Source organism: Saimiri boliviensis, chromosome 3 (genome assembly GCF_048565385.1).
Source record: "Saimiri boliviensis isolate mSaiBol1 chromosome 3, mSaiBol1.pri, whole genome shotgun sequence".
Lineage (NCBI taxonomy): Eukaryota > Metazoa > Chordata > Mammalia > Primates > Cebidae > Saimiri > Saimiri boliviensis.
In genome coordinates this window covers 169,702,833-169,727,805 of record NC_133451.1, presented here as the reverse complement: position 1 = coordinate 169,727,805, position 24,973 = coordinate 169,702,833, and positions in this window count along the sequence as shown.

Here is a 24,973-nt window from a genome sequence, read left to right as displayed (position 1 = left end):
GAAGAGGATCAAATAGCACTCTGAAAATGAGTTAATAAATGAGAAAAAGTACACAACTGTGTCTAAATGTTTTCTTTTCTCTTTTTCTTTTTTCTTCTGTTTCCCTTTTTCTAAATGTTTTCTATTAAAAATTTTTTTAATTGAGTTGTTGAAGAATTATTCATGAATTCATTTATTAAAATATCAGTAAATAGAATTGCACTGTCTTTTAAGGATTTGTCTGTATTCAGTGCCCTTTGATAATTTTATTCAGTCCTCAAAATAATTACATAACCTGTATTAATTCAAACTGCAAAAACAAGCTAAGGAAAAGTTAGGAAGTTTCTGTAGAGAGTCTCTTTCTAAGTATCCAAAAGCCATACTTTTATGCCTGCCTATGTAGCACTGGTAAAAACTCAACAAGACTTCTAGCTGCATCACAAATATAATTCCTGGAATTTTCCTTCTTAAGTATTCACATCATCACCATTTCATGTAACAAGCATTTTAAATTCCTATAAAGTCAAAAAAGAATTCTTAAAGGAATAGCAATACTCAAACAATTTTGACACGTAAACACCTACGGACTTTCATATTTAAAGATAAAAATCTAAGAGACTGTGTCAAGAAGGATTGCCTGAAAGCAAACCCTGAAACAAGGGTTCTCATGAAAGTGATTTATAGTATTGAGGAGGCAGAGTATGTGAAGTAGGATAGGGCAGGAAAGGATGAACAAGGATGTGGTCTTGGCTGGAACCTCACTTTAGCTTGACCCCACTGGGAACTCAGGACTACACATTAAACCTGGTTGGTTGTACTTTGACACAGGGACTCAGTTCTTTGTACTCTCATATTATCCAATCACTGCTAGTGCCATTGAGTGGAGGTAGAGGTGGGTGTTACATCCAGGCGCACTAGCTCTCACCTGTCCAGAGGGAGGAGTACATTGGCCTAGTGAAAGCAAACTGGATGAGACAACAATATCTACTGCAGAGATATATTTTTAAAATATTTTAGAGAAAGAAATATTTTGTACAAGATCCAAGTGAGCAGTCAATAGACACACTGATGACAGCAATCAAGTGCAGAGAAGAGAAATTAAATAGAGGCGTACCTTCTCCTTTTATTGCACATTGCTTTATTATGCTTCACCAATACTGCATTTTTTTTACAAATTGAAGGTTCATGGCCTCCTGTGGGTAGCAAATCTATTGGCCCATTTTTCCAACAGCATGAGCTAGCTTCATGTCTCTGGGTTACATTTTCGTAATTCTTATACTATTTAACTTTTTCATTGTTATTATATATGTTAGGGTTTTCTATGATCAGTCATCTTTGCTGTTACTATCGTAGCTGTTTTGGGGCACCATAAACGGCACTGCTACAAGACAGCGAAATTAATCATTAAATGTGTGTGTTCCAACTGCTTCTCCAGCTGGCTGTTGTTCCCTTATCTCACTCTCTCTCCCAAAGACTCCCTATTCTCTAAGACAAAACATTGTTGAAATTAGGCCAATTAATAATCCCACAATGGCCTCTAAATGTTAAGTGAAAAGAAGAATTGCACATCTCTCACTTTAAATTAATAGCTGGAAATGATTAAATTTAGTGAGAAAGGCATATTGAAAGCTGAGATAGGCCGAAAGATAGGCCTGTTTTGCCAAATAGTTAGCCAAGCAGTGAATGCAAAGGAAAATTTCTTCAAGAAAATTGGAAGTGCTACTCCAGTGAACACAATAATGATAAGAAAGCAAAACAACCTTATTGTTAATATGGAGAAAATGTGAGTGGCCTGGACAGAAGACTAAACCAGCTACGACATTCCCTTAAGCCAAAGCTTAATTCAAACCAAGGACCTAACTTCAATTCTATGAAGCCTAGGAGAGGTGAGAAAGCTTCAGAAGAAAAGCTGGAAACTGGTGGATGTTAGTTAATGAGATTTAAAGAAAGAAGTCATCTCCATAACATGAAAGTGCAAGGTGAAGCAAGTGCTAATGGAGAAGCTGCAGCAAGTTATCCAGAAAATCTAGCTAAGATTATTGAAGAAAGTGGCTGCACTAAACAGATTAGATTTTCAGTATAGATAAAACAGCCTTGTAAGGAAGAATACCCCATCTAAGACTGTCATAACTACAGAAGAGATGCCAATGCCTGCCTTCAAAGCATCAAAGAACAGACTGACTCTCTTGTTATAGGTTAATGTAGCTGGTGACTTTAATTGAAGCCAATCCTCATTTACTATTTAGAAAACGCAGGGGCTCTTATGAATGATATTAAATCTATTTTTGCCAGTACTCTGTAAAACATGGTTTACTGAGTATGTTAAGCCTACTGTTGAGACTACTGCTCCAGAAAATGAAAGATTATTTCAAAATATTACTGTTCACTGACAATGCACCTTGTCAACCAGGAGCTCTGATAGAGATGTACAAGAGATGAATGTTGTTTTCATGCCTGCTAACACAACATCCATTCTGCAGCCATGGATCTAGAAATAATTTCAATTTAAATTTTTGAGTCTTATTTTTTAACAAATATATTTCATAAGGCAATAACGACCCTCTGATGGATCTTGGCAAAGGAACTTTTAAAAACCCATCTAGAAAGGATTCACCATTCTAGACATTTAAGAACATTCATTCATAATTCATGAGAAGAAGTCAAAGTGTCAATATTAACAGGAATTTGGAAGAAGTTAATGCCAACCCTTATGGATGACTTCGACAGGTTCAAGACTTCAGTAGAAAAAGTCACTGCAGATGTGGTAGAAATAGCAAGAGAAATAGAATAAGAAATGAATCATGAAAATGTGACTGAATTGCTGTAATCTCATAATAAAAGTTGATCAGATGAGGATTTGCTTTTTATGGATGAGGGAAAAAAAGTGGTTTCTCCAGATGGAAACTACTCCTGTTGAAGATACTGTGAACATTGTTGAAATGATAACAAAGGATTTAGGATATTCCATAAAGTTGATTGACAAGGCAGCAGCTGGGTTTGAGAGGATTAACTCCAAATATTAAAGATGTTCTATTGAAGGTAAAAGGCTTTCAAACAGCATTGCATGCTACAGAGAAAACTTTCATTAAAGAAAGAATCAGTCAATGCAGCAAACTTCACTGTTGTCTTATCTTAAAAAATTGCCACAGCCACCTCGAACTTCAGCAACCACCACCCTGAGAGCTGCCATGAACATGTAGGCAAGACTTTCTCCCAATGAAAGGATTACAGATTTCTGAAGACTCAGATGAGTATTAGCAATTTTTAGGAATAAAGTATTTTTCAAATTAAGGTATATACAATTTTTAGTCATAATACCATGGCACACTTAATAGAATATGGCATTGTATACACATAACTTTTCTATGATGGAAATTTTGTCTGACTTGCTTTATTGCAGTATTTGCTGTATTGCTATGGTCCGAAACTGAACCTGCAATATCTCTGAGGTATGCTTGCACTAAAACTGGATGTATGCATACCACTCTAAGTTCTTATACACAGAAGTGTAATTTAATTGCAAACTCCACTAAGGTTAATACAGTACTTATGCTTTAGGAAGCTGTGATCAGTAAAATTCTAGGATGGTCCCATGATCCCCACTCCCTAGTATTAAGCACTGTATAATCTGAGTCTGGGTGGGACTTGTGATTCACTTCTAGTCAATCAAATATGGCAGAGCTGATAAGATGTCATTCCCATGATTATGTTTTATTGTGTGAGACTTCATCTTAGCCGACTGAAGAGAGAGGCTCTTCTGCTTGACATGAGGAAGCAAATACCCATGTGTGAATGGCCAAATGAGAAACCATATGGATAAGGCAAGTACCTGATTTGCCTTTAGGCCTTGAGGACAGCTTCCAGCCAACATACAGCAAAAGACCACTGCCTTCAGTCATACAGTGCAGGAAAATAAATTCTTCTCACAACCTGAATGTGCTTGAAAGCAGATTCTCCCTGATCAAGCCTGTAAATAAGTACACAGCCCAGGTGAAATGTTGATTGCAGATCTTGAAACAGAGAACCCAGTGAAGCCACACCTGGACTGACTCCCGATGTACAGAAACCATGAGATAATAAAGATATACTGTGTTTGGCTGCTGCTATATTTTTGGTAATGCATTATGTACCGACAGAGAACTAACACAAGAGTGTATTTTAAAACCAAATATTGTATGTTTTCACTTATAAGTAGGAGCTAAGATGTGATGAAGCAAAGGCATAAGACTAAATGATATAATGGACTCTGAGGACTCTAGAGGAAGGGTGAGAGGGGATGAGGCCTAAAAAATACACATTGAATTCAGTGTACACTACTTGGGTGATAGGTATACCAAAATCTCAGAAACCACTGCTAAAGAACTCATCCATGCAACCAAACACCACCTGCTGTAGTTCTTTAAATATTTGGTAGTTTTAAGCAGTGAAGCCATTGTTTTCCAGGCTTTTATTTTCTGGGAGAATTTTCATTATGGCTTTAATCTGGTTATTTCTTGTTGACCTTCTTATTGGCCTGTTTAAGTTTTGGATTTATTCAGGTATCAATCTTTGTAGGTGGTATGTGTCTAGCAATTTATCCATTTCTTCAACATGGTTGACGGAAGACGTTTTGTACTAGCTTCCTCCACTAAAAAGTACTAAAATAGCAAGTAGATGATCACACTTTGAAGGTATCATCCAAGAGAAGACACTGGAGTTCAACAGAAAATGAATAAGCAATAACTAAGCAAGGAAAGAAAAAGAATCAAGGCAGTCTTTTCAACCTGGTTCAGTTGGGAGCCAAGAGACTCCCCAACACAAGGAAAGGGTAAATGAAAGACCCTCAGTGGTCCACATTTTTACCATGGATTCCTGCAGTTCTAGCCACAAGAGAGCCCTCTATCCTCACAGATTCTGAAAATAATAGAGGGTATGGCTGGGAGATTTTATTATGACATTGCCCTAGGAAGGAAGCACACACAGGGTCTCTCATAAACAACATCATGCACAAGGGCAATGAGTCCCAGTAACACCTCTAACTTTACAGTCCTTAGTTAAGGCTGCTATGATCCCACTTTACACAGAAGAGCCCAAAAAGAAGAAGGAAGAGGAACTGTCACCTACCTTACCTTTTCCTCAGCCCCGTTATCAGTGGAAAAAAATGAAGGGGAAATGGAGATTTTGCCTCCCCCAACAAATTGGAAAAAAAGACAAGGGATATGCTATAGCTACAGAACCCTGTCTGAGGCAAGCGGCATTAGAAGGGGAGCTCTTAGCCTGCCCGGTTCTGCAAGATGAACAAAGCAATCAGGTGCATGCTTACAAAGAGATAAGAAAAAGCATGAGAGAGAACAGAGCCACTAGCCAATTTACAAAAGGATCAATTGAAGCCATAGCAAACAACTTCCATGTCAGCCCATGGGACTGGTCAGTGCTAGCTGAAACAACTTTAAACGCCAGTCAATACCTCCTCTGGAGGGTAGAACAACATCTAATAATGACCACTGTTTTTCCTCCCCTGACCCTGATGTGGCTCTCTCAAAATATTCATTGGATAGAACAGTAGCCTCTGAAGGGAGAGAAATTACAGGGAGCCCATGAATTAGTTGAGCAGCAATTAGAAGCTGGCCATATAGAACCATCTAACAGCCCTTGGAATTTGCCCATTTTTGTCATTCCCAAAAAGTCTGGCAAATGGAGAATTTTACCTGACTTACAGGCTATTAATGCTAATCTGCAACCTATGGGGCCTCTTCAGTAGGGCCTCCCTTCTCCTGCAACAATTCCTCAAAGTGGCATATAACTGTTACTGATTTAAAAGACTGTTTTTAGACTATTCCACTTGCAGAACAGGACAGAAAGAAAAATTTGCATTTACAATACCAGTTATCAACAATGAAAGTCCAGCTTGCCAATTTCATTGGAAAGTGCTTCCTCAAGGAATTGTAAATCAGGCTTTACCACCCCCTCGCCCAGTAGAAAAGAATTTTCTAACTAAAAGATTATTCATTTGATGAATGATGTATTACTGGCAACCCCAACGGAGCCAGTTCTTTTAAGTTTATATGCCTCTGTTTTAAAGAATACACAGATAAGAGGTTTAATCATAGCACCTGAAAAAGTGCACGTCTTCTCCTTAAAAATATATATTGGGTACATACTAACTTCTCAGTCAGTAAGACCTCAAAAGGTCAAATTAAATACTAGCAACTTACACACCTTAAATGATTATCTGAAATTGCTAGACAATATTAACTGGCTTCACCCCACCTTGGGCATACCTACTGATAAGTTGCAAAACCTATTTTCTATCTTAAAATGTAATACTGCCCTGGACTCTCCCAGGTATTTAACCCCTGCAGCAAAAAGGGAAGTTGAGGAAATAGAACAAGCTATTTCTCACAGGCAATTAGATCTCATAGACCCGCACTATTCAGTTCAATTGTTTGTCTTTCCCACTAAACACTCCCCAATAGGGTTAATAGGACAGATGATACCAGGAATATGCTTTCTAGAATGGGTTTCTTGCTCACATACTGGTACTAAAACCCCCTCTCTATGTATTCAGTTAGTCAATAAAGTCTTCTATGTCGGTTGCAGATAATGCAATCAGTTGCCAGGTTATGACACAGATATCATCAGGATTCCTTTAGGTAAAAAGCAATTCAAAGCAGTATTGCCATTATTGGTGGATCTGCAAATAGTTGTCTCTGGTTACACAGGCCATGTAGAGCATGCCCTTCCTGTTGACAAGCTCCTTCAGTTCTTATCTCGTACTTCCGTGCTTTTACCTCCTAAAATAGTTCAGTCCCCCATACCTAACACTTTAACACTGTTTACCAATGGCTCTGATAAACATGGAAAAGCACTTGTTTGGTGGAGGTCATGTAATTCTCTCACTCAGTCTGGATTTACTAGCACTCACAGACCTGAGGTTGGAGCTTTAATATTGGCCTTAGAGACATTTTCCGCTGAGCCCATCAATATTGTTAGTGACTGCTTACTCTGTTTATTTGTTGCAGAACCTTGAGACAGCCGTAACAGTGGAGCCCATGCTGTCTGTACTCTTTCTTTGGCTTCAGAAATTGCTAGATCAATATACCCATCCTGCTTTTATTACACATCTTTAGGCCCACAGCTCACTGCCTGGCCCATTGGCTTATGGCAGTTATCAAGCAGACCTACAGGTTATGATGTTACTGCTTGACCAAGCCACCCAATCACATTAATTTTTCCACCAAATTTAGAGAAACTTAACTATTTCAACTTACCAAAAGACTAGCTAAACAAATCATCCTGCAATGTCCAGACTGTCAGCTCACAGGCACATCCCCTCCTTCAACAGATGTTAAACCTAGAAGACTAAAACCCAATCAGTTCTGGCAAACAGATGTTATACATGTCCCCAGGTTTGGAAAACTAAGTTATGTATCCATCGATACCAACACTCATCTAATTAGTGCACACACTCTTCCTATAGAGTCCATTCAATATGTCATTAGGTATCTTATTTTAACTTTTGTCTTTATGAGGTGGCTCACAAAAAATAAAACTGATAATGGTCCAGCTTATATCAGCTCAGAATTTCAACAATTTTGTCACACATGGAACATCCCACATTCCACAGGCATCCCATATAGCTCCCAAAGACAGGCCATAGGAGAATGCGCCCAGTCCACCCTTAAAAATATGCCAAGAAAACAAAAAAGGGAGAGTGTGACTAAGGACCCTGAAGCACTACTAGCACAAGCCTTATTTACCCTTAATTTCTTAAATTTCAGATGATAAATTTCAATCAGCTACAGAAAAACACTTTTGTAAAGCCTCTCAAAACATAAAACCTGCAGTGTTATGAAAGGATGTCAATAGCAATAAATGATGTGGTCCAAATCATTTGCTAACATGAAGAAAAGGATATGCTTGTGTTCACACCCCCTCAGCTCCTCTTTGGATTCCAGCATGATGCATCAAATCTTACCATGGCATGGCTAGAATGCCACCTGGTACGAGAGATGAAGAAAATGACCCTGCAGGACCCTCAGTGCTGGATCATGGGGCTTCCACAAACAACACCTGCCCCAAACATTATGCTGAAGAAGACAACTCAGAAGGCTAAGTGAATCCTACTCCAAACACAAACACCATTCACTCCAGATAATTTGTTCCTTTCTTATTTTCTCACTCTGTCTGCAACCTGTACTTGCTACACTCTATTAAGCCCATCTTCTAAATTTTCCCCTTTTCACCTGTTACTTAGGCAGATACTCCTTTCCCAGCCTCTAATGATGCAACTGCTTGGCTAGGAGGAATTAATGGACCCTCAGTGGGGTCCCTCAGTAATGGCACACATTGAACTGAGGCACCAAGTAACAATAAAGGTCACTCCTTCATTGGAAAAGAATGTTACTGATTATACTCATCTTTGTCTTACGTTATATACTAATTCTAGGATGCAAAGCCAGAGCATGAGTTATAAACACTGTGCCTGACAAACCGATTGCTGCACACATCTGTACTCTTCAATCAACAAAGCCTGATGCAAAAAAAAAAAAAAAAAAAAAAAAAAAAAAAAAGAAAAGGGAAAGATACAGGAGTTCAGTCAGGGTGATGGGAAAAACCGTAAAATGGATGCAAACCTTCTCGAAAGGCTGGAGGGTCTTGCAAATGCCTCGGAATAGGATTTGGCTGAAGGCAGCCAGATTCTCTTATTCAGTGCCTGAAACCTTAAGTTAGGTAACTAGGGGCTGTAAAAAAAAACTGACCTAGAGAAGTTAGTTTACTTAGGCCTCAGAATCTAGCCTTTAATCATCTATAAGACGGCTCTCTGGTGACCATGTTAATTAGCTACAAATGTGTTGACTCAAAGGCTTTGTCATTAAATCTATACCGGACAAATGCCTGTAAGGCAGCTTGTAAGGACCATGGCTGCTGACTCTTTAAAGCACCCTCCTCGGTGTCTGTGAGTGACCCGGAGCCCTAGCTGGCTCTTTCACTGGATATCCGTGTCTGAGTGCATGCATTTATCTGTTGCTGGGTCAGGCTCTGTGGGTTGGACCAGACCATCAGAAGGAAGAAACATTTTTAAAAAGTGAGTTGAAAAGTGACAACCTGATTCTTCTGGTGCCATTTACTGATTCTGTGCACACATAAGAGGATAGCTACATAGTAAAAAATAACTCAACACAATAAGATCAATTCTAGAATGTTTACTATTGAGTTAGGCAAAGTAAAAGGCAAAGCTTTCAGGAGAAAACATAGGAGACCAAATTCATGACTTTGGGTCAGGCAAAAATTTATTAATTAAATAAGCTACAAAAACACATTATCCATAAAGAATAAATTATAAAAAGAACTACATTAAAATTAAAGATTATTCTCTATACCATGCCACTGAAACAATAAAGAAATCCTCTCAATCAATAAGCCATAGACTCCGACAGATGAATAGGCAGAAGACTTTAAAAGACATTGAACAAATGAGGATACACAAATGGACAGCGAAATATGAAAATGTGTTCAATTTCATGATATCAGGGAAATGAAAATTAAAATCAAAATGCAATGTCACCAAAATGTCTAAAATTAAAAAGTAAATACAAATAAGTGTGGAAAGCAGAATTCTAAGATCCATGAGTTAGACATCTTTGTATCTATGGTCTTTGCCCAACCTTAAAGTGCGAGCAGCATCTATAACTTGTTTCTAATGCAATATGACAAAACTGAATGGATTGTGCATAGATAATTAAGGTTTCTAATCTGTTTACTTTAAGCTAATAGAAAATATTATGTTGATTTCTTTGAGCAGTGTTTTGCAATTCTCATTGTGGACATCTTTCACCCCTCTAGTTAGTTGTATTCCTAGGTATTTTATTCCTTTTGTGGCAGTTGTGAATGGGATTGCCTTTCTGATTTGGCTCTTGGTTTGGCTGCTGTTGGTGTATAGGAATGATAGTGATTTTTATGTAATGGCTTTGTATCCTTCAACTTTGCTGAAAGTTGTCTATCAGCTCAAGGAGTGCTTGAGACAAGACTATAGGTCTTTCTAGATAAGAATCATGTCATATGCAAACAGAGATAGCTTGACCTCCTCTCTTCCTATTTAAATGTTCTTTACTTCTTTCTCTTGCTTGATTGCTCTGGCTAAGACTGCCAATGCTATGTTGAATAGAAATGGTGAGAGAGGGCATCTTTGTCTTGTACTGGTTTTTAAGGGGGAATGCTTCCAGCTTTTGCCCATTAAGTATAAAGTTGGCTGTGGATTTGTCATAGATGGCTCTTATTATTTTGAGGTCTGTCCCTTCAATACCTACTCTGTTGAGAGTTTTTAACATAAAGAGGTGTTGAATTTTATTGAAAGCCTTCTCTGTGTTTATTGAGAAAATTGTGTGGTTTTTGTCTTTAGTTCTATTTACATGATTAATCACATTTATTGATTTGCATATGTTGAACTAACCTTGCATCCCATGGATGAAGACTACTCGATCATTGTGAATTAGCCTTTTGATGTGCTGCTGGATTCAGTTCGCATTTTGTTGAGGATTTTTGCACTGATGTTCATCAAAGATAATGGCCTTAACTTTTCTGTGTGTGTGTGTGTGTGTGTGTGTGTGTGTGTGTGTGTGTGTGTGTCTGCTAGGTTTTGGTAGCAAGTAGATGTTGGCCTCATAGAATGAGTTGGGTAAAAGTCCCTCCTCCTCAATTTTTTGGAATGGGTTCTGTGGGACTGCTACCATCCTTTCTCTGTACATCTTGTATAATTTGGCTGTGAATCCATTAGGTCCCAGACTTTTTTTGGTTGGTAGGCTATTTATTACTGATTCAGTTTTGGAGCTCACTATTAGTCTGTTCAGGGAATCAATTTCTTCCCAGTCTTGGGAGGGTGTATTTATCCAAGAATTTAACCATCTTCTAGGTTTTCTACTTTATATGTGTAGGAGTGTTCAGATTGGTTTCTGATGGTTGTTTTTATTTCTGCGTGGTCAGCAGTAACATTGCCTGTGTCACTTCTAATTGTGTTTATTTGAATCTTCTCTCTCTTCTGCATTATTAATCAAACTAGTGGCCTATCTTATTAATTTTTTCAAAAAACCAACTCCTGGTTTTGTTGATCTTTTGAATGGTTTTTCATGTCTCTATATGCTTCAGTTCTGCTAGCTTTGGGGTTGATTTGTTCTTGCTTCTTTAATACTTTCAGTTGCAAAGTTAAGTTGTTAATTTAAAATCTTTCTAACATTTGATATAGGCATTTAGTGCTATAAATTTCCCTCTTAACAGAGAAGCCACAAACAAATGACAAAACATCCCATGCTCTTGGAGAGGAAAAATCAATATGACTAAAATAATTCTACTTCCCAAAGCAATTACAGATTTAGTGCTACCAAATGACCAATGACATCCTTCACAGAATGGGAAAAAAATATTTTAAAATTCACATGAAACTATAAAGAAGCCCAAATAGCCATGGCAATCCTAAGCAAAAAAGGAAAAGCTGGAGGCATCTTGTTACCTAACTTCAAACTATACTATAAGGCTATTGTCATTAAAACTGCAAGGTACTGGTACAAAAACAGGAACATAGACAAATGGAAAAGAATAGATAGCCCAGAAATAAGGCCACACATCTACCACCATCTGATCTTTGACAAAGCTGACAAAAACAGCAATGAAGAAGAGACTCCCTATTCAACAAATTGTGTTGAGATAATTGGCTAGCCCTATGTGGAAGACTGAAACTGAATCCCTTCCTTTTACCAGGTACAAAAATCAACTCGAGATTGATTAAAGATGTAAGTGTAAAACCCAAAAGTATAAAACCCCTGGAAGATAACCTAGGCAATATCATCCTGGACATAGAAAAAGGCAAAGATTTTGTGACAAAGACACACATGAATCACAACAAAAGCAAAAACTGACAAATGGGATCTAATTAAACTTAAGAACTTCTGCATAGCAAAAGAAACTATCAATAGAGTAAACAGACAACCTACAGAATGGGAGAAAATATTTGCAAACTACATCTGACAAAGGTCTAATATCCAGCATCTATAAGGAACTTAAACAAATTTACAAGAGAAAACAAACAACCCCATTAAAAAGTGTTCAAAGGACATGAACAGGCACTTCTCAAAAGAAGACATACATGTGGACAACAAGCATATGAAAAAAAGCTCTATATCACTGATCATTAGGGAAATGCAAATCAAAGCCACAATGAGACACCATCTCACACCAGTCAGAATGACTATTAATAAAAAATAATAAAAATTAAAAAAAACAGATGCCAGCAAGGTCATGGAAAAAAAGGGAACACTTATACATTGTTGGTAGAATTGTAAATTAGTTGAACCATTATGGAAAGCAGTATGATGATTCTTCAAAGAGCTAAAAGCAGAACTACCATTTGACCCAGAAATCCTATTACTAGTTATATACCCAGAGGAATATAAATCATTCTGCCATAAAGACACATGCACATGAATGTTCATTGCGGTGGCACTATACACAACAGCAAAGACATGGACTCATCTAAATGTCCATCAATAACAGATTAGATAAAGAAAATGTGGTACACATACACCATGGAATACTATACAGCCATAAAAAATGAGATCATGTATTTTGTGGGAACATAGATGGAGCTATTATCCTTAGCAAATTAATGCACAAACAGAAGTCCAGATACCAACTGTTTCCACTTATAAATGGGAGCTAAATGATAAGAGCTATGGACACAAAGAAGGAAATAACAGACACCAGGGTCTACTTGATCAAGGAGTGTGGGAGGAGTGAGAGAAGCAGAAAAGATAAATGTTTGTACTGAGTTTAATACCTGGGTCATAAAATAATACATACAAGAAATCCTGAAACACACATTTTCCAATGTAACAAACCTTCACATGTAACTCAAAACCCAATTTTTTTTTTTTTCTGAGAAGGAGTCTTGCTCTGTTGCCCAGGTTGGAATGCAATGGTGCCATCTCAGCTCACTGCAACCTCTACTTCTCTGGTTCCAGCAATTTTCCTGCCTCAGCCTCCCAAGTAGATGGGATTACAGGTGCCCTTCTATGACCAGCTAATTTTTTTTTTTTTAATCTTTAGTAGAAACATCACCACGTTTGCCAGCCTGATCTCTAATTCCTGACCTTGTGATCTGCCCACTTCAGCCTCCCAAAGTGCTGGGATTACAGGCATGAGCTACTGTGCCCAGCCTTTTTTTTTTTTTTTTTTTTTTTCTTTCTTGAGATGGAGTTTCACTCTTGTTGCCCTGGCTGGAGTGCAATGGCTCATTCTTAACTCACTGCACCTCCACCTCTGGGGCTCAAGTAATTCTCCTGATTCTCCTGCCTCGGCCTCCGGAGTAACTGTGATTACAGGTGCCTGCAAACAAGCCCAGCTAATTCTTTTGTATTTTTAGTAGAGATGGGGTTTCACCATGTTGATAATTCTATACAGATATGACCTAATCAGGTGAGCCTTTTGAAAAAGGTCTGGAAGTAAGAGTAGAAACTCTCCATTGATGGTTTTGAAGAAGCAAGTTGTCAAGAATCGTACAACTACAAAGAAATTCATTTTGTCAAAAATGTGAAGACCTTGGAAAAAAATCCATTCCTAGTCAAGCCCTTAGATGAGAACACAGCCTGTCCAACATCTTAACTTCAGCATGTGAGTTCCTAAACCAAGAATACAATTGAGCCATGCTCCAACTTCTGACCTACAGAAACTGTAAAATAATAAATAAATATTGTTTTAAACCACTAAATTTGCAGTAATTTGTTATACAACAACTGAAAATGAATACATCAAGTAATTTGAAAGATATGGAGTAATTGGGTCTCTCATATCAGGGATTGTAAACTGATCCAACCATTTTGGAAAACAATTTGGCAGTGGCTACTAATGCCAAACATACACACGAATGCTTTCATTCTGCAATTTAATTCCTAAGTATATATAAAATTCAAACGCAGGCATATCCTCACCACAAAATATGTTCAACAATGTTCCTAAAAGCTCTGTTCACAAAGCCAGTACTAAGATCTACCAATTATCTCTAGTCTTCATAGGAGATATGTAAATGTGATATAGTAACCTACAGAAATGCTTTATAACAATAAAAATAATTTTAACTGAACATAACAATCAGTAAACAAGATGGATCTTATACATATAACTGTAGTATAAAATGAAAAACACCTGCCATGAAAGGTTATACAATGTATTATTTAACTTACGTAAAGCTAAAGGGAAATCAGTTTCTGGTATTATAATTATCATAGTGATTACTCCTTATGGTAATAGTGACTGGAAAAAGCACAAAGGGGGCTTTTAAGGTTCCAAAAATGTGAAATGTACTTTTTCTTAACATGGATGATAATTTACTTTAGAAAAATTTATAAAGTTGTGCTCTAATGACTTGTACACAATAAATGTATAGTCTTCTTCAATAAAAGCTTACTTAAGCATTAGTGTAATGACTCTCTTTACTTTTGTGTATCTCATAAATAGATGTTTGAATGTTTCATGAGGAATCTGCAGAGACATACCAGTTCCTGTGAGTTTATTTGTAGGTAATTTTTCAGGTTCTAAAGGAGAACATGAAGATAAATTTGTGGGTGGGTGTCAAGATCTCTAAATAGTCTACAGTTTTAATAACACCATCAAATTAAAAAGCAATCAAAAATTGTTTATGCCAAGGTGGGTGGATTACTCAAGGTCAGGAGTTTGAGGCTAGTCTGACCAACATGGCAAAACACCTTCTCTACTAAACATAAATTAGCTGGGCATGGTGGCAAGCACCTGTAATTCCAGCTACTTGGAAGTCTGAGGCAGGAGAATTGCTTTAACTCAGGAGGCAGAGGTTGCAGTGAGCTGAGATCATGCCACTGCACTCTAGCCTGGGTGACAGAGTAAGACTCATCTCAAAAATAAAAATAAAAATTTGCCTCTGTGTGTGTGTGTGTGTGTGTGTGTGTGTGTGTGTGTGTGTGTGTGTATAAATTCCAAGTCAATAAGAAATCGATGTTCAAGAGAAAAAGATAGAAAAATACCATCAAGGAGCAACTTAATAATGTAAATAAGCTCAAAATATAATTTCTAAAATAAGTAAATATCATTTCTAATCTGCCAATTGGAAAATTGGCTTAAATGAATATTAACCAGTGTTAATCAGACTGTGGGCAAACAGGCATGCTCCACCTTTACTACTCGCAATGTAAACTATTTGACTTTTTTGAAGAATAGTTTGCATACTATTAACCTTGAAATTCAAATTTTGAAAATTTATAACAATATAATCAGAGACATGTTTTGAGATGCATATAATATTTGCATTTAACTGACATTAATAGTTGAAAATACTAGAAAATATCGTGGAGAACATACTACCTTTTCAGTTGTACTTTCCTTTGTAGGAAGAGAGTCAGCATTGTTGAAAAGGTGCAACTGAAATGAAAAAGTAAAGTGGAGACATTTTATCATGCAAATATTCATTTAAGCACAAACAAGTTATTGAAAATACTGTTATATAAGCTTAATATCCAGAATATGTATACTCCGATTAAATATTGGTAGAGAATTTATAAGTTCCTAAGATGAGTTATATAGAAAAGAAGAAAATTTTCCTGAAAATCTCTTGGAAAGTTAAGAAGAGTGGAGCTGAAACAAAATGATGCAATAAAAATACTTTATTAATATCTTCAAGGAATTCATCTGTTTTATTAATCTTGCTTTGTTTAGCATAAATCAATAATTGAACTAGTTTTAAACAATAACATTAAAGCTTTGAAATTTTAAGACTGCTCTTTCTACTTACATCTCTACTCAGCGGGGAATGGAAAGTCTATGAAAAATCTCTCCCATTGTTGTCACATTTGCAAATACACTTAAAAGCATTTTTACTATGCTACAACAAAGCTGAGATATGAGGAGCCTCCAAAAGTTCAAAGAAAATGTGTATTATATAAAAAAAACAGTGCATGGATTTCAATTTTTTGCACCAAAATAACTTTTACAAGTTATTGATATTACATTTCTGAACAAGATCTAGTTTGAAGCACTAAAAAGGAAAAGACATCAGTGCAAAAACAGCCTCTATCAGAGCAACAGGAATTCTGCTAAAATTGAAGCAAGAAAAACATCATATTGGTGGTGAAGTTTGAGTGGAAGAATGGTTAAATCCCTGATGCTTTACAAGAAGATTATTGGGACAATGCCCCTAAAGAAATCAGCAGTTTACGAATGAATAACTCATTTTACAAAGCTATGAGATCCTGCTGAAGAGGAAGACTGCAGCCACAGACCACCCACATCAATTTATGAGAAAAAAAAATTAATCTTGTCTGTGCCTAATTGAAGAGGACCAATGTTAACAGCAGAAACAATAGCCAGTACCATAGACATCTCAACTGGATCAGCTTACACAATTGTAACAAATTAAAGTTGAGCAGACTCCACTCGATGGGTACCAAAATCTTTGCATCCAGACCAGCTGCAGACAAGACCAGAGTTTCCAATGAAAATTTTAAAGAAGTGGATACCCAATAATAGGATTTCTGGGTCAAATGGTAGTTCTATTTTTTGTTCTTTGAGCTAACTCCAGACTGTTTTCCATAGAGGTTGAACCAATTTACATTCCCTTTTCTCTGCATCCACATCAACTTGTGTTGCATTTTGACTTTTAACCATAGCTGTTCTGAATGGTGTAAGATGATATCTCAGTGTGGTTTTAATTTGAATTACTCTGATGATTAGTGATGGTGAACATTTTTTCATGAGTTTGTTGACTACTTATATATCTTCTTTTGATATTTCTGTTTGTGTCCTTTGCCCAGTTTTTAATGGCCTTGTTTGTTTCTTGCTAAGTTGCTTGGGTTCCTTGTAGATTTTGGATATTAATCCTTTGTCAGAAGCATAATTTGCAAATATTTTTCCCATTATGCAGGTTGTTTACTCTGTTGATTATTTCTCTTGCTGTGCAGAAATGTTTTAATTTAAATCCAGTTTTCTATTTTTTTTATACTTTAAGTTCTGAGATACATGTGCAGAAGCTGCAGGTTTGTTACAAAGGCATGCCTGTGCCAAGGCACCCATCAACTTATCATCTACATTAGGTATTTCTCCTAAAGACACATACATTCATATGTTTGTCACAGCACTATTCACAATAGCAAAGTCATGGACCTAAGTATGGATCAACAGATAAGTGGATAAAGAAAATGTGATATATAAACACCATGGAATACTATGCAGCCATTAAAAAAAATAAAATCATATTCTTTGCAGCAGTAAGGATGGAGCTGGAGTCCATTATCCTAAGTAAATCAACTCAGAAACAGAAAATCAAATACCACATGTCCTCACTTACAAGTGGGAGCTAAACAATGGATACACCTGGACATGAAGATGGAAAAAATAGACACTAAGGACTCCAAAACAGGTGAGAATATGGGGGGTGAAGACTAAAAAATTACACATTGAATAAAATGTTCAATATTTGGGTGATGGATTCACTAGAAGCCCAATCCCTGCTATAACACAATATATCCATGTAACAAACACACACATGTACCTTGCTGAATTTAAATTTAAAAAAATTAAAGAAGTGGGATCAGATCCTGAAGCATTTCTTTGAGGAACTGTCACAAGAAATGAAACATGGCTTTACCAATATGATCCTGAAGACAAAGCACAATCAAGGCAATGACTACCAGGAGATGGAAGGAGTGTAGTCAAAGCAAAAGCAGGCCAGTCAAGAACAAAGGAATGTCATGGCAATAGTTTTCTGGGATGCTCTAGACATTTTGCTTGTTGACTTTCTGGACGACCAAAGAAGAGTAACGTCTACTTGTTATAAGTGTTTGAGAATTAGCCAAAGCTTTAGCAGAAAAATGCCCTAGAAAGCTTCCCCAGAGAATTTATGTCCATCATCACAAGGCACATGCTCATTTCTCTCATCAAACAAGGGCAATCTTGAGAGAGTTTTAATGAGAAATCATCAGGCATTCACCTTACAGTCCTGAGTTTGCACCTTCTGAGTTATATTTGTTTTCTACTGTGAAAACAATGTTTAATGGGCACACATTTTCCCCTGTTAATAATGTAAAAAGAACTCCATTGAGATGTAGACCTCCCAGGATACTCAGCTCTTTAGGAATGGAATAAATGACTGGTATAATCACTAAGAGAAATGTGTTGAATTTGATGGAGCTTATGTTGAGAAATAAAGTTTATATATTTTTTATTTTTATCTTTTAATTTCAGTTTCCATGAACTTTTTGAAGTTTCCTCATATTTAAACACACGTACACACATGCACACACACACACCCATTGAGGCAACTTCTGAAATACCTCTTAAAAAACTAATAGAGGAAGATTCTCCCTATACATAAAGGTAGAATATTTTCTACATTTGTTAGAAGTTATATGTTAGATATGGTATCATTAAGTTTTCCAAATTGTGTATGAGTTGAGTCTATACAATAAAGTTGAAAAAACACATTCTCCTTAGTATTTCCTTGAAGATACATGTGTGAGGGAGTAACACGTGAATCACTATTGCTAAGGAGTAATCATGTTATGATCTACTGAAAAATTCAACAAATTATTCATATCTCCAGTTTGTCAGAAAGTAACTTAAGAGGACTATTGTTAAATAGAACTGTTGAATCACTTCTTGTGTTCACTATAGAAAACACACTTTTTCTGGTTGAGAAATAATTGAACAGATCATTAGACACCATAAGTGATATTTTCAAAGGATGAGCTCTAAGGAGAAATTCTTTCACTCTTTCTCCTTCTAGGCCCCAGTTTCTTTGTAAACCAAATACATCTATAAAGTACTTTCATCACTTATTTACCAAAGATATTTTATTAATTATTCTATGAAATATTATTAAACACTCTGTACTACCTGGTGTAATGAAAAAGGCATAAGATCCCTTAGGATAAAAGAATTTTCATGACAAACACAGTCAAGTTGAAAATAAGAAATAGTCCCTGAATCTATCTTATGCTAGTTTATAAATCTGACTAGCGACAATGTAAAGGTAGACAAATGGTCACTAAACCTTGCTAACAAATGACTGATTCTGACCCAGTGTGAATTATCTTTCCTCCTAGGTTTTGCATTAACAGAGGATGCAGTGTTGAGTTCATAAATTTGATAAATTTTGTCCTGAAGGCAAATAGCTGCCAAGATTTCAAGAAAAATGTTATAAATGAAGTATATAAATAAGCAATACGAGTGTGCAAAAGTAGATGAAGATTAAAGATATGCATTTGTATTATGGAGAATTTACATTAAAAATATCGTGCTGGCCAAGTGAAAAAGAACACAAACATAACCTCACTGTTTTTTACTCCTTTTCTCACGAAAGGTGATGAGCTACTAAATGTCACCACAGTTCCACGGTGCCAATGTACTGAATTAATGAAAGCTGCTAGTTTAAAGGGTAGTTATTGTACTAAGCAATTTGGAGAGCTCTATTTTTCATTCTCTTCCCCATTTTGAAATAAAACAAAATGAATTGATTATTGTTCAGTACATTCTAGTTACAGCCTGTTTTATTATTAATGACAGGAACACATTAAATCATTTCCTGATTGCATCAGAAGCAAGAAAGAAAAGGATAGATTGAGATAACTTTATTTTTCAAATACGGTAATGTTCTGGGTCCCTTGAGCCACATATTGATATTAAGATGTGATTTAAAGTTGCCTCTTTAGTTATAAAGAAAAAGGAGAAGGGGAAACAGAAGAAAACAGAAGAGTCTAGGATTTATTAAACTTCTCTACATTCAACCTCTTTCAAAACAGTTTGAAACTGAAAAACATTCTGTTTGTTAAAGATTTAGAACTCTTAAAACTTTTTTCATTAAGTCTAGTTTTCTCCCTTCATAATAAATATAGATATTTCCTAAATTAAGAATCAAAATGTAATGCAGTCATGATTTGCTAAATATGACCAGTTTTTTTTTTTTTTTTTTTTGGTTGGACAATGATCAATCACTAAACATTAACAAAACAGCTTTAAATGCCAATGTTTCAATCCCCATGTAAGGTATCACGAGACATTATAAAGACAAAAGATATAAAATACTAAAAATGTCTAAAATCTCAGAAGCTAGAAAGAAAAGAAATAGCAGATGTGTGTTTTGTATAAAGTATAACCTTTTTATCATTAGAAAATAAATATACTTCCACACAAAGCCAGCATTCTAAATTTTTTTTTTACTTCTTGGTATTTTAAATCTACTTTTATGTTTCAACTTTCCAAAGACATATATTATGCATGTGAAGATTTATGCTGGTGAATCTAACTTCAATTATGAATATACTCAGGTAGCATTATGAAGATGCATATAGAGGAATGAAACTTAAGCATTCTCTTTCTTTTTTTCCCATCTGCCCTCTTTTTGTAGAAAAGGCAGGAAAAGCCTATGGACAACCATGAATATCTGATATCGGTTAAAGAAGAGAAGGAAGAAAGAAGTATTGGTTATAAATAATCTCATAGCAGCTCAGAGAGCATTTCAACTGGGCCCATGGGGAGTCCTCAAGCTATAGACACCCATTCATTAGAGGAGTACCATGTCCTGCAAGAACAGACGTGCACAAGTACCCCACAGTGCTCAGTCAATTATTGAGATCACTCAGAGAAACTGTCACCTCAGCATGAAAGAGCAGCAAATACAGAGAAGCAACAACTGAGGTTGCTGATCACCAGTGATCCCCAAAGCAAGTGATCTGAGCGACAGTTTTCTATGGCCATTTCCAAACACAGCATTTATTCTGCAATGTATATCTTTTTATATAATCATTAAAACCAGTTCGTGGTGCTGAAATTTTCATGGCCCTATATCTTTCTCTCATTTTCATAGTTATGACTAGTTAATTTTTAGCTCTCTGCCAGGGAATGTCAGGTGCAATTGATAACAGAGATGAAGAGGCAAATCAGTCATTGACATCTTTATGAAGAAAACTACTATTTTCAGTGGGGGGTGGGGAGTTGGGGAGAGATAGCATGGGGAGAAATGCCAGATATAGGTGATGGGGAGGAAGGCAGCAAATCACACTGCCATGTGTGTACCTATGCAACAATCTTGAATGTTCTTCACATGTACCCCATAACCTAAAATGCAATAGAAAAAAGAAAAAAACAAAACAACAACAAAATAAATAAAATGGCAGTAAAACCTGCCATTTTACACCCTATGATTGGTGAGGCTGTTCTAGTCATGAACTCAACATAACAGCAACAAAACTGTAGAGGAAAAAAAAAAAAAAAAAAAGAAACCTCCTGTTTACTCTATTTAGTAGCCTGCTTTAATTTATCTGTCTGAGAAGAGAGATGGGATTTATGGTACTGATTCCAGATGTCACATGAGGTATAAAAAGGGATGTGAGGATTTGGATTTAGATAGGCTTGGGTTTGAATGCCAGCTCAACTGCCTTTGAATTATGCGGCTGGACGACTTCCTTATTACTTTTCTTCACCTGAAGATGAGTATAAAATATTATCATATAGGGCCGTTAAGATGATAAGAAATAATTTATGTAAAATGGTTCTGGCACAGAATGAGTGCTCAACAAACATCCTTATGCTAGGATTATTAATCTTTTCAGAACACAATCTTAAGATTTTGGGAAATGACGAACAGGAAGATCCTTTACAGACATTAAATCTTTCTGGAAATTTTTCTCCAAAACATAAAAGGGGCCATCTATATTTTTAAATTACACTTATTTTGTTGAGTATAAGCATTTTTATCTTAAAAGCAAAAACAAGTTTAAGGGAAAACTGGTATTCCTAAAATTCAGACTCGTGCTTGCAAGCAAGATGGTAAAAGTGTGACCATCCTTTCCATTTTCTACTTAAAAAAAAAAAAGAAAGAAAACCATCTTAGCAAGTTACGTGCAAAATAGCAGTAAGGCCCAATCAACAGTAGCAACACTATCTTCCTGCAAATGGTTGTTCCCACCCCACAGTGTTTAGGCTTACATGGTATCAGCTCTAAATGAGAAGTAATTCTGATGCTGTGGTAGAATTCTTGAAAAAATAAGTCACAACTTAAAAATTATATTTGAAATGCAAAGGTAAATGTCATACCTTCAATGTATACCTCCCATTTTTATCTAATCCTGGGCAATGATATAACCAGGGGTAACTGAATGCCAGAGGAACAGATAAAACTTCGTTTTTTTAAAAAAAAGAGAAAGAACGATTACCTCCACTTGTTGAATTCCAAGAAAAATTTAAGTATATTCCTCATCTTCATGCTGTATTATTTAACCTGAGAAGAGCAAAATTGCATAAATCCCAAATATAAGACAATCAACTATACTTATACTTCTCAGCACGCAGATCACATAATTCTGTGCTTGTACACCAGTGTAAAAATGTGTTCTGGGAAGATGAAATTTCCCAGCTAGTTGTCTAAAGGACATTAACCCTCCATTATTTATTAGGTCGATTATAAAAGAAAGTCCTGCATGGTCCCAAAAGAGAAAAAAAAATTGTCATGGTTCCCAGGAAGAAAAAATAAAAAGCAAGGATTATCCTTGAAAGCAAAGAAGAGAATAGATTTTTTGTCTTTTTTTTTTTTTTTTTTTTTTTAACCCGGTTGTCAGAAGAGTTGCCATGGGCACCATTAGGGGCCTAGGTTTAAATGTCAGATTTCTCTTCAACTACTGTCTTTTTAACATTCTTTTTTGTTGTTCTTGTCCTGATTTCTCCTCCAGATTTTTTTTTTAAACAATTCAACTAAATATCCTGTTTGGCTTTACTATTCTTGAAGTATCCCTTTTCTCCTAAAAGCCCCGCCCCCCCAAAATTTTGCTTTTAAGTAAATAAATTATTGCATTTTATGTTCTCTTATTGTTTCATTGCATCTATTCATATTCATATGGTGTAACAGAAGTGAAAGCATTTAAATCATTCAGAGGACTCCATATACCATAGAACAGTATTAGCCACTATAAATAAAATAGAATTTATTTTAATTTATTTTAGCCAAGTCATGTCACCTTGTCATTATGCAGAAAGCTAATGTATGGCATACAGCATAGTATATTATTTACTTGATAGAGGCTTTACATGTATGTGTGTGAAGGGATAAGAAGGCAGTGCCCATGAGGAAGCAAATGAGAAAGATAAAACTCTGATTATTAAGAGCAAACCCTGATATGTGCTACCCACAGTGAGGATTTGAGCTGATACACCTCATAAACAAGTTTGAAAGAGTTTAAATCCAAGTTTAAGAAAACACTGGGAGAAAGATAAATTGCGCAATCAGGAAGTGGGCAAATGGCTTGACTCCTTTCTATTTTTCAGAAAAGGTGAGTCGGCAAGTTGATTTTGTTACTAGGCTTTCATTGTCAGAAAAGCAAAACCAAACTCAATTGTCTGTCCTAGGTTCCGCCCCCTCCCTCTCCTCTTCCTGGCCGCCTGCCCTCCTCCCATTTGAAAAGTTGGACATTTATGTTTGGAATACTTTTTGCTAGTGTTAACATGCAAATGAACATTACTGAATGCTGAAGCAGCTTCATGAATGGGAAAGGCAGGCATGTGGAGGGATTTATATCTCTGTTGATGCAATTGTCTCAGGATCTCTGGTGAGCCCCCAGCAGGAGTGCCATCATTTGCATAAATGAAGGCCAGCTTCCCATTGGAGGGAAAAGGGGAATGCTACATTTCTTTCAACTGAATGCTTGTGGGCTAATCACTACAGAAAAATGCATGTATTCTGTGAATAGATTTGAATAACCCTTCAGAAGAGGAGTGGTACAGAATGACTGAATAATCCATTTAACTTCCCTCCAGACCAGCAATATTGCCCCTTTACTTCCCACTTAAAAAGTTGAATGTCTTCAAATTAAAAGACATTTAGGTTTAATTGCTAGACTACAATTTAGGCTAGTAACTTAAGATCAGATGGTTTCACAACTTCCAGGAAAATGTTATACGTTTGAGTAACTCCAGAAGAAAAGTTACAATATACTTTTAACATCCCACAAAGCAGTGGTTAAAACACTATTATCTTAATAGTAATAAACTACAATTGCACTGTATATCAAAAAAATAGTATTTGCAAAGCAAATAACAACAACGATGTCTGAATTTATCTAAGCAGGAATAAATGTGGGAGCAACCCAAAAGAGAAAAAAACAAGGAGAAGAGGCCATTTTGAATTCCATTCCTGCTAGAAGGTTGGCCTGTCAGAAAATGCTTCTATTTTTTATCTCTGTTTTTTTATTTTGTCTTAGTAGGAGACAAGCATCACCTTACATAAAAATAACTCAAACCTCAGTAAGCATATACCAAAGATTATGCTCTAAGTTCTATGCTGCAAGTAAAATAGGAAAATAAGATATAGGGAGAAATACGGTAAGTATAAATGCGTGAAAGTAGGAAAGTATAGAAATAAATACAAAATTGTTCTGCATAGATGACAAAAGCTTCAGGACTTCTGAGAAGGGTGGCTACAAAAGTCCAGAAAGGATTTAGGGAAGCCAGGGGATAAGGTGTAGCTCCCCAAGGTGTGCTGCCCACACGATAGCTGTTAGCCATACGGGGTGGCTTACATTTAAATTTAAATTTAACTAAAATAAAATATCATTTAAACATAACTTCTTCACTTGCCACATTTCAAGTACTTGATAGTTACATATGATTATGCAGATATAGAATATTTACATCATTGCATAAAGTCCTAAAGGATTCATGTAATATGACATGGTAAAAACGCCGAATTTGGGAGTTCTAGCAAGGAGATCATGAGTGAACACAGAAAAAAAGGAAAATGACATGACATTCAATTCTAAGGAAAAGGCTAGATTGACAGAACTAGGAATGTTTGTATCGGAAAATAGAGGGGAAAAAAAATATATATATAAGGAAGACCTAATCTAAAGACCTTTGAAACTTGGGCAGATGTGGTGAACAAGAAAACAACATGACAAAAGCTGTACTTAGAATGATTATTCTGACAGCAATGTGATTAGATCAGGGAAGGAAG